We start from the raw sequence: 10,194 nt of genomic DNA, 5'->3' as shown, positions 1-10,194 counted from the left end.
ACACTTCCATATTCATGTCAGTGGCCTAGTGATGCTAAGCTGCAGACCCCAGCATGAGTCTGCCAGCCCTGCTCAGTCTGTATCCTGGGTTACAGAGCCTTTCTCATAAATAAAGTCCGAGGCTCCAATTTGGCTGGTGTTACTGGGGAGGGGTGAATAGAGGCTGGGGCAATTCTGGGTGCCCTCTTTTCCAGAAACTAAACTGCTGGAATGTCTTGTTCCGGGCCTGGTTTGGTACAAAACCCGGGACGGTTCTTTGACCATATCCGGTATTTTCCAAATCCCGGTTAGGATCTCCAGAGGAATTACAAGAGGGTGGGCTGCACTTCTCTTATCTCAGCTTGCTGGTTGGTATTTGCTGAGAGGGGGAAGGAAATGCACTGTCACTGTAGCCAGTCAAAGCTCACAGGAGGATTCCAACAGCCTCATTTAAGAAATAAGGCCCTCTGCAAGGGTTACAAGATGTGAAAAGAGCCTCCATCCCCATCAACATTTTCCCTTGTTGTTAAGTACAGTTATCAGCCCTCCTAATATTCTGAGGCTGTGGTTGCTTGGTAATAGAGAAAAATAAAACTGGTAATAAAACAAAGAGCTTTCTACCTGCCAGTCCCTATATTAACCACTTTTCATGCATTCTCTCATTTAAGTTTCACAATTATTCTGTGAAATGAATACGCTAATTCTCTTTATTTTACAGCTGAAGAAAAGCAGGCTCTGAGAGAGAAAGTAACAGTTCAAAGTCAAACAATTAAGAAGTAAAAGGGGGGGTGGATTTTACTGGGTCTATCTAAACTCTTAGCCACCACATTACCACACTGTGCTACTTCAGGGAGAAACACAGAGAGCTCTTTTGCAATGAAGGGAGTGACTTCACAGTTACTGAGTGCCTGCTGTCCACCAGTCACTGCTAGATTTTTTAAAATGTACATTAACTCTGCCTCTGCCGTTTTTAGCAGCTCCTAGAGTAAAACCCCAGGGCTGTATTACTCACATTTTCCGTTGAGGAGACCGGATGTAGCTACAAGATAGCCTGGATTAACAGGTCAGCATACTAAAAACTAAGAAGACCCAGAAGAATTGGAAATATTAAATTTAAAAAAAGGAACTAATAAAAATAGCAAAACGGGGCCAAAAATGTCTGGGTGAAGCTGGAGTCTGGATTTGTTTAAAGCCAGAGGCCATCTTTGTTCCTGTTAGAAAGAGACGGTACTGAAAAATCACTGGTCTGAGTCAAGTAACCTAGGTTCCAATCCCAGCTTGCTCTTGCAGTAATCAGCTATGTGGCATTGGCTCAGGCCCTTCTCTTCTTTGGGCCTCAGTCTTTCCATTTGTACAATGAGGGCCTTAAACCAGATAAGGACCCTCTCAGCTCTATAAATTTACATATCTAGGATTCCATGAAGAAGGCACATTCTTGATAATAAGAGTAGAAGAAAAAGAGGTTTTAAAGATGCAAAGTGTAAGAAAAGAATGGGTGCAGAGTAATTCGTGGAGAAAAGGAAGAGAACTCCATGCATCTTTAGAAAGGACGGCATCTACCCACCAGAACCAGGTATAGGAAGGAGAAAGGTATGATGGCAGTTCCACCACCTAGTATCCTTACTTTGTGATGGGGTAATCTTGGCTAGGAGCAGATGTTGTTCCCCAGGCAGTCTCAACACATTTTTCTCTCCTGGATTTAAAGTGTCTGGAGCAGGGTCCAGGGAGGAGGAGTCAAAGACTGAGCCAGTGGGGCAAAGTCTGGGTCATAAACCAATGAAGGTGCTTAAAGGTGCCTAGACATTTAGGAGCTGCCCCCACATACTGCACCCCAGGCTAACCCAAGTAGAAGCACCAATAGGGAGAAGGCAGGAAGCACATTTCTTCAGCTCCTTCAGAAATTATCAATGATCAAGGGAAGCTGGATCAGGCCACAGCAGCTCCTGGGACGATCTGTCTCTCCCCCAACTTAGCACAGATGTAGACCTTGAAGCTAGAGTGGGAATGTGGAGACCAAACCCATTAAGCTGGGATCCAAGTCCAGGCTTAAAGGCATTTATGACAGGGAGGGGTAGGGATAAGGCCTGTGTTCTGACTCACAAAAGACAACAATATACAGGTCTTATGGACACACTTGAGTCAACACAGTGAAGAATGCAGGAGGCCAGACAGCTAGGCTAGGTTTCTGAGCCTGTATTATTCATTCAGCATTTCACTGAAAGGGCACACAGTGCCTACTTCTGCAAATCCTGGGCATATTTCTAGTGCCTTTCCTCAAGAATCACCTAAAAAAGGTTTAAGTTGATACCTATAGACTAGGATGGTAAACTATTTCAGTCAAAGGCCAGTTAGTAAATATTTTATGTGCAGAACATACAGTCTCTGTCTGTCATAACTATTAAAATAGGCCATTGTAGCATGCGGGGTATATCTATATTCCAATAAAAGCCTATTTACAAAAACAAGCAGCAGACCAGATTTGGCCCATGAGTTGTAGTTTGAAAACCCCTATAATATAGACATTTACAATAAAACAAAATTATTAAGAGTGTGGAAACTAGAATCAGACATCCTAGATTGAAATCCCAATTCTGATACTTCCTGATTCTGTGACCTTGGAAAAGTCATCTAATTCTTCTAAACATCAGTTTTACATCTGGAAAATGGAGATAATAGTACCTATTTTATAGGGCTGATATAAGGACTGAAATAAAAGTTTACATGTGAACTATTTAACAGAGTGACTGGTACATAGTAAATGCTCAAAATGAGTTATCATTTTAAAATTTTTAATAAAGAAATCTAAATTCTTCTGTCCTGATTCTTAGAAAATAAGTTGTATTAATTCAGGGAGAAAAGGAAGAGTGTTTCAAGAATCCTAGTTTTAAGTTTTAGTTATGCTACAAAAGAAAACACAGTGATCTTGGATAAGTCACTTTGCCTTTATGGGACTCAGTTCCATCACCTCTAAAATGGAGAAGATAGTCCAGACTTGTCATTTTTCAAAATTATTTTTGGTGGCAAAACTATTTCCCCAAAGAGAATCTTATAGTAAACCCCCACTATCTATGGAAGTCTCATCTTTCCTGTGGAGCACTACAGGCAAGTTAGGGGGAGAAAGGAAATGGGCAGGGATGAGGATACCCAGGGACCTACTCATTTGTATGCCTGCCCATGCAGACAATGTGGTTAACCCTGGAGCACCAGTAAGGACCTTCATTGAAACTAAAAGCATGTTTGAGAAGCACAAGACCAGAATGTGCTTAAGCATTCTTCAAGTCTTAAATTCTGTCACTAACCCATCCCTTCATTTATTCATTTACTCAGTCAATGTTATCTGTGTATGGACAATGTTATCTGTGTATGGACAATCACAAGGGCATGGCCCTGGGATGTCTACAAAGATGAGAAGATCACAGGGAACTTCATGCTAGGGAAAGGCTATCCAGTGTGAGAACCATGGGGTTTGGAGTCAAAAAGACCAGGGTTTGTATCCTGGCTGGCTCCTTCTGAGTTGTGTGACATTGGGCAAGTCACTTAACCTTTCCGGCTCTCTGGTACCTCATCTGTAAAACTGGAACAATAACACTTCCATGACTGAAACATTGTGAGGATTAAATAAGCTGGAATTTGCATGAACCCTTGGAACAGTGCTCAATACCTTAGGGACTGTCAATAGATATTCCTTTTCTTCCCATCTTCCCCACAGTGAAGTTTAGTGGCAACATCAGTTACCTTGTGAAAATAAAAAGCCCTGAGCAGTGCCCTGGCATAACCAGTCTACCACTTTATCTCAGGACTCTGATGAGCTTGCTCTTAGCAGTTTTTAAAAAGATGCCTTCTGGGAAAAGACTGAGGGATGCAGGTAGGAAGAGAGGAAGGGGTTGTCCCCTAGAGACCACACCTCTGAAGCCACTGTTCTCCATTTTCATTACCCACCACCACTTCTCACCAGCAGGCTCTATCATGCTTTGAAAGGATTGATCTACACTGCTGTGATGTGTTTCCCTGGCTCCCTCAGGGGACACTGCCTGGTTCTTGAGCTCTGGTTCTTGAATTCGACTTGCTGCTTTCTTAAGTCTTCTAAGGCAGTGGGTCTCAAACTTGGGCATGCACCAGAATCCCTTGGAGTGTTTGTTAAGACACTGAGTTTCTGATTCAGGATATCTGGGGTGAGGACCAATAATTTGCATTTCTAACAAGTTCCCAGGTGATTCTGATGCTGTTCATCTGAAGACCACACTTTAAGAACCATTGCTCAGGGCTAAGGGACTCTGGCTCTGAAGCTCAACCCCTGCCAGCTAACTTGCACTTGTAGACTGATTTTGACAGCTCTCAACAGCCTTGGTCTTCAGGTATACAATATTTGGCTCTAGGTCAAAAAGTATATTTCCTTTAGCTTCCTGGTACCTCATTCATTTGGAGTCTTCCTGAGTGTCCTTCCAACACCTATTTGTCCACTCCATTTGCCTCAGACCCTTCTTGCCTGCCTGAATAAACTTCCCTTTCTCCTCCACGCTCAGTTAACATGTCTTGTTTTCTGGCTGCCATCTTTGAACAGCTCTATAAATGGCATCAGCTTCTCCTTCCATCTTTCCTCTATATTCTCATGTGGCTTCCTGACTGTGGGCTATGGGCACAGACAGTGAATCTGTGAATCTTCGCTCTGCCTCTCCCTGAAGTATGTGATCTTGGGAAAGATACCTGAGTTCCCCAAGCCTCAGTTTGTCATCTGTAAAATCAGGCTGTGAAAATAAAATGTAAAAATGTCTATAAAAAGTCCTAGTGCAGCACTTGTCACATAGTAAGATATCAGTAAATGTTAGTCTCTTTTTCCTTACTTTCTCTACTTTTCTCATTCCAGCCTACCCCCACCTCTGCTACTAAGGAGCTGGCAACAAGTAAGAAGGATAAAACAATGCAGGAATAAAAAACCTTTAGTTAGTATAAAATAACATAGTAAGTGAGAGAAGGGGGGCCTATACAAAGTGTTACAACAATTAAGAGAAGGAAGATGTCTTTTTTTTTTTTTTTTTTTTTTGCGGTACGAGGGCCTTTCACTATTGTGGCCTCTCCCGTTGTGGAGAACAGGCTCCGGATGCGCAGGCTCAGCAGCCATGTCTCACGGGCCCAGCCACTCTGCGGCATGTGGTATCTTCCTGGACTGGGGCACGAACCCATGTCCCCTGCATCGGCAGGCAGACTCTCAACCACTGAGCCACCAGGGAAGCCCAGGAAGAAGTCATTTTCAATAGGTGTGTGTCAGGATAAGCTTCATAAATGACTGAATGATATCATTTTCCCTCCCACTTCCATTGCTCAAGCCAGAAATCTGAATGTCATTCAAGATTCCTGCCTTCTCCATCACTATCCACACACATTTCATTGACAAATCTTGACATATTTATATTTTAAATATCTTTTGAATCCACCCACTTTTCTCCATTTCCACTGCCATAGCCGTGATCTGAGACATGCTCATCTCCTCATTGTTCTTTTTGTCTTCATTCTTGCCTCCCAAAATCTGCTCTTCAAATAACAATCAAAGCTATTTTGTCCAAAACACAAATGTATATTTTCCCCTTACTTAAAATCCTCCAAAGTGCTTGCCTTATTGATTGAAGTTAGAGTAATATGGAGATTAACAGGGCTCTTGGGTAAGGATAACATTCAAACTGGTGAAATGTTCCTCGTGTGTGTGTGTGTGTGTGTGTGTGTGCACATGCACATATGGAAATATCTCCAAGATATATCATTAAGTAAAAGATAAGGTACAGAACAATGAGCATTTTGTGTTTGCTTCATTCACACACACACATACGTCTATGTATATACTTATATAGGATAATAAGGAATTTTTCTTCTGGAAATCATCACAAAAATATTTTTAACAGTGGTTTTCCTTTAGGGAGAGTGACCTAGTTGGGGTGGAGCATGAATTTCATTTTTTTACTTTGAACTGTTTGAATTTTCAAACCTCATACATTAATTGGTTTTATAAAGGTTATCTAGAAAGTGAATATATACTGACTTTTGTTTCTTTCTTTGTATTCCTATGCATAAGAAAATTATAACTCTTATATTGAGAAAATTAATGACTTCTCATTTTCTCTAAGATAAAGGTCAAACTCTTTAGCAATGCTTATATGGCCCTTTGTGATTTAGCTCCTCCTACCTAATCTTTCCAGCTCACTGTTTGCCATTCCTCACCTCATACTCTATGTTCCACCCATACCGGAGTTCTATCAGTTTGTCCATTTTCCAAGGTACTATGTGCTTTCTCTTACCTCCAGACTTTATATGTTGTTATATCTGTCTCAAACACTCTTTGCTTTATTACTTTTACAACTCATCTTTTGGGTCTCAGTTTAGAATTCCCTTCCTCCAAGTGGTCTTCCCTGACTTCCTGTGTTTCTCAGTTAGGTGGTCCTGTCATGTGCTCCCAAAACACAATATATATTTAAGCAGAGTTTATTGAAATTGCTTGCTTAACTGCCTGTCTTCACAACTTATAATGGAAACCATCTGAGTTCAGGGATCACATCTTTCTTGCTTCCCATTGTAGCCTCAGAGCCTAGTACAACACTTCATATAGACTTGGTGTTCAATAAACACTTGCTAGATGAATGAATGATGAAAAAAGTAATCAATAAGACACTTTTTGGGCATGCTCAGCAAAATCCTAAGAGACAACAGCTGCATTCATAACCTTCATTTGGGAAGATGACTTAGGTAGGACATTTCCAGTTTTAAGGTTGACTTAGTTGTACTTGATAGTTTCACTATTTGACCAACAAGTCTGTTACCAAAACGTCCTGTGTGTCTGTCACTGCCAGTCCCTATGCTTTTCTAATTGACCAATTGTAATGAGCCTGCCCCAGTTCCTCGAAGCACCTAACCCCAAAATCCACCTGGGTTACCTCGGGTTAGAAGAATAGTGAGCAAAAAAGGCCTCAGAAAGCATGGATGTTGTTTACTTCCAGATTAGGTTGCTTCACAGGGCCCTTAAAGGAGCTGCATTTACATGTTTTATATTCTGGGTTAAGCAGCCATGTAGACCTTCATTCAAAGAAACAGTCCTTAGCAAAATAAATCAGAAAACTCCCAATACAACAATCTTTCCTTATGACTATACAAACTCTGTTTGGATGCCTCCAATAATCGAGAGCTCACGATCTCCCAAGACAACTCATTCAACTTCCCAGTTATTTTCCTTACATTAAATAGCTAAATATCTGTCTTATTCTACCTTCTGTTTATTGGTTCATTTTTCTACTGAATTTAGGACTCCTGAGCAAAAATTATAGTCAATGCCATCTGACCTCTTTTTAACAGCAAAAAAAAAAAAAAAAAAAAAAAAGCTAGCTGTCTTGTGGAAAATATTTCCTCTCTTGGGCACGTACAGTGCAGTGCTGGCTCCCAGGTCTCATCTTTTCTTTGTTCTCATGCCAATATTTTCTTCATTTCCAGAGAATTGTGGTAGGAAATGCCACATTCAGGAGACCTTCAAGATGGCGAAAGAGTAAGACATGGAGATCATCTTCCTCCCGACAAATATATCAGAAATACATCTACATGTGGAACAACTCCTACAGAACACATACTGAACGCTGGCAGAAAACCTCAGACTTCCCAAAAGGCAAAAAACTCCCCATATACCTGGGTAGGGCAGAAGAAAAAAGGAAAAACACAGACATAAGAATAGGGACAGGACTTGCACCTCAGGGAGGGAGCTGTGAAAGAGGAAAAGTTTCCACACACTAGGAAGCCCCTTCACTGGCAGTGATAGGGGTTGGTGGTGGGGAAGCTTCAGAGCCACAGAGGAGAGCACAACAGCAGGGGTACATAGGGGAAAGCAGAGAGATTCCTGCACAGATGATCTGTGCCGACCAGCACTCACAAGCCTGAGAGGCTTGCCTGCTCACCCACCAGGGCGGGTGGGGCTGGGAGCTGAGGCTCGGGCTTCAGAGGTCAGATCCCAGGGAGAGGACTGGGGTTAGATGCATGAACACAGCCTGAAGGGGGCTAGTGTGCCACAGCTAGCCAGGAGGTAGTCCAGGAAAATGTCTGGAGCTTCCTAAGAGGCAAGAGACCATTGTTTTGGGGTGTATGAGGAGAGGGGATTAAGAGAACCGCCTAAACGAGCTCCAGAGATGGGTTTGAGCCGTGGCTATCAGTGCAGAACACAGAGACAGACATTAAATTTTAAGGCTGCTACTGCAGCCACCAAGAAGCCTGTGTGCAAGCACAGGTCTCTATCCACACCTCCCCTCCCGGGAGCCTGTGCAGCCCGCCACTGCCATGGTCCCGTGATCCAGGGACAATTTCCCTGGGAGAATACATGGAGCTCTTCAGGCTGTTGCAACATCTTGCTGGACTCTGCCACTGCAGGCTCGCCCAGCTTTCTGTACCCCTTGCTCCCCCCGTCCTGAGTGAGCCAGAGCACCCTAATCAGCTGCTACTTTAACACCGTCCTGTCTGAGCAAAGAACAGATGTTCTCAGGTGACCTACATGCAGAGGCAGGGCCAAATCCAAAGCTGAAACCCAGGAGCTGTGCAAACAAAGAAGAGAAAGGGAAATTTCTCCCAGTAGCCTTAGGAGGACTGGATTAAATCTCCACAATCAACTTGATGTACCCTGCATCTCTGGAATACCTGGAAAGAAAACGAATCATCCCAAAAGTGAGTCGGTCAACTTTGGGAGCTACTGTACGCTTGGGGTTCTCATCCTGCCTCTAATTTTTTTCTGGTTCTAGTTTATCTTAGTTTAGTATTTAGAGTTCATTGTCACTGGTAGAGTTGTTTATTGATTTCATTGCTCTCTTCCTTTTTTTTTACATATAGATATGCATATATATTTTTTCCTTTTTCTCTTTTTGTGTGTGTGTGTGTATGTGTATGCTTCTTTGTGTGAGTTTGTCTGTACAGCATTGCTTTTACCATTTGTCCTAGGGTTCCCTCTGTCCATTCTTTTTGTTTGTTTGGTTGGTTTTAGTATAGGTTTTAGTGTTTGTTTTCATTGGTGAATTTGTTTTTTGGTTTGGTTGCTCTCTTCTTTCTTTCTTTTTTTTATTACTTTTAATTTTTTTAAGTTTTAATATATTTTTAATTGTTTTATTTTAATAGTTTTATTTTATTTTATTTTTTTTCTTTCTTTCTTTCTTTTTTTCTCCCTTATCTTCTGAGCCATGTGGCTGACAGGGTCTTGGTGCTCCAGCTGTGTGTCAGGCCTGTGCCTCTGAAGAGGGAGAGCCAAGTTCAGGAAATTGGTCCAGCAGAGACCTCCCAGCTCCAAGAAATATCAAACGGCAAAAGATCTCACAGTGATCTTCATCTCAATGCTAGGACAAAGCCCCATTCAAAAACCATCAAGCTACACTGCTGGAAACACTATGCCAATAACTAGTAAGACAGGAACACAACCACACCCATTAGCAGAGAGGCTGCCTAAAATCATGATAAGGTCACAGACACCCCAAAACACACCACCAGACATGGTCCTGCCCACCAGAAAGAAAAGATCCAGCCTCATCCTCCAGAACACAGGCACCAGTGCCCATCACCAGGAAGGCTAGACAACCCACAGAACAAACTATAGCCACTGGGAGCAGACACCAAAAATAATCGGAACTACGAACCTGCAGACTGAAAAATGGAGACCCCAAACACAGTAACTTAAGCAAAACGAGAATACAGACAAACTCACAGCAGATTAAGGAGAAAGGCTAAAACCAACGAGGCCAAACAAATGAAGAGGAAATAGGCAGTCTACCTGAAAAAGATTTCAGAATAATGATAGTAAAGATGATCCAAACTCTTGGAAATAGAATGGAGAAAATACAAAAAGGTTCAACAAGGACCTAGAAGAAATAAGAGCAAACAAAAAAAGATGAACAATACAATAAATGAAATTAAAAATTATCTAGAAGGAATAAATAGCAGAATAACTGAGGTGGAAGAATGGATAAGTAACCCAGAAGATAAAATAGTGGAAATAACTACTGCAGAGCAGAATAAAGAAAAAAATAATGAAAAGAATTGATGACAGTATCAGAGACTTCTAGAACAAAATTAAACACACCAACATTCGAAGTATAGAGGTCCCAGAAGAGGAAGAGAAAAGAAAGGGTCTGAGAAAATATTTGAAGATTATAGATGAAAACTTCTTTAATATGGGCAAGACAATAGTCAATCAAGTCCAGGAAGCACAGAGAG

This window comes from Hyperoodon ampullatus, assembly GCF_949752795.1.
Source record: "Hyperoodon ampullatus genome assembly, chromosome: X".
In the NCBI taxonomy this organism is placed as follows: Eukaryota; Metazoa; Chordata; class Mammalia; order Artiodactyla; family Ziphiidae; genus Hyperoodon; species Hyperoodon ampullatus.
The sequence above is the reverse complement of the archived record's forward strand: the minus strand, read 5'-3'. Positions refer to the sequence as shown.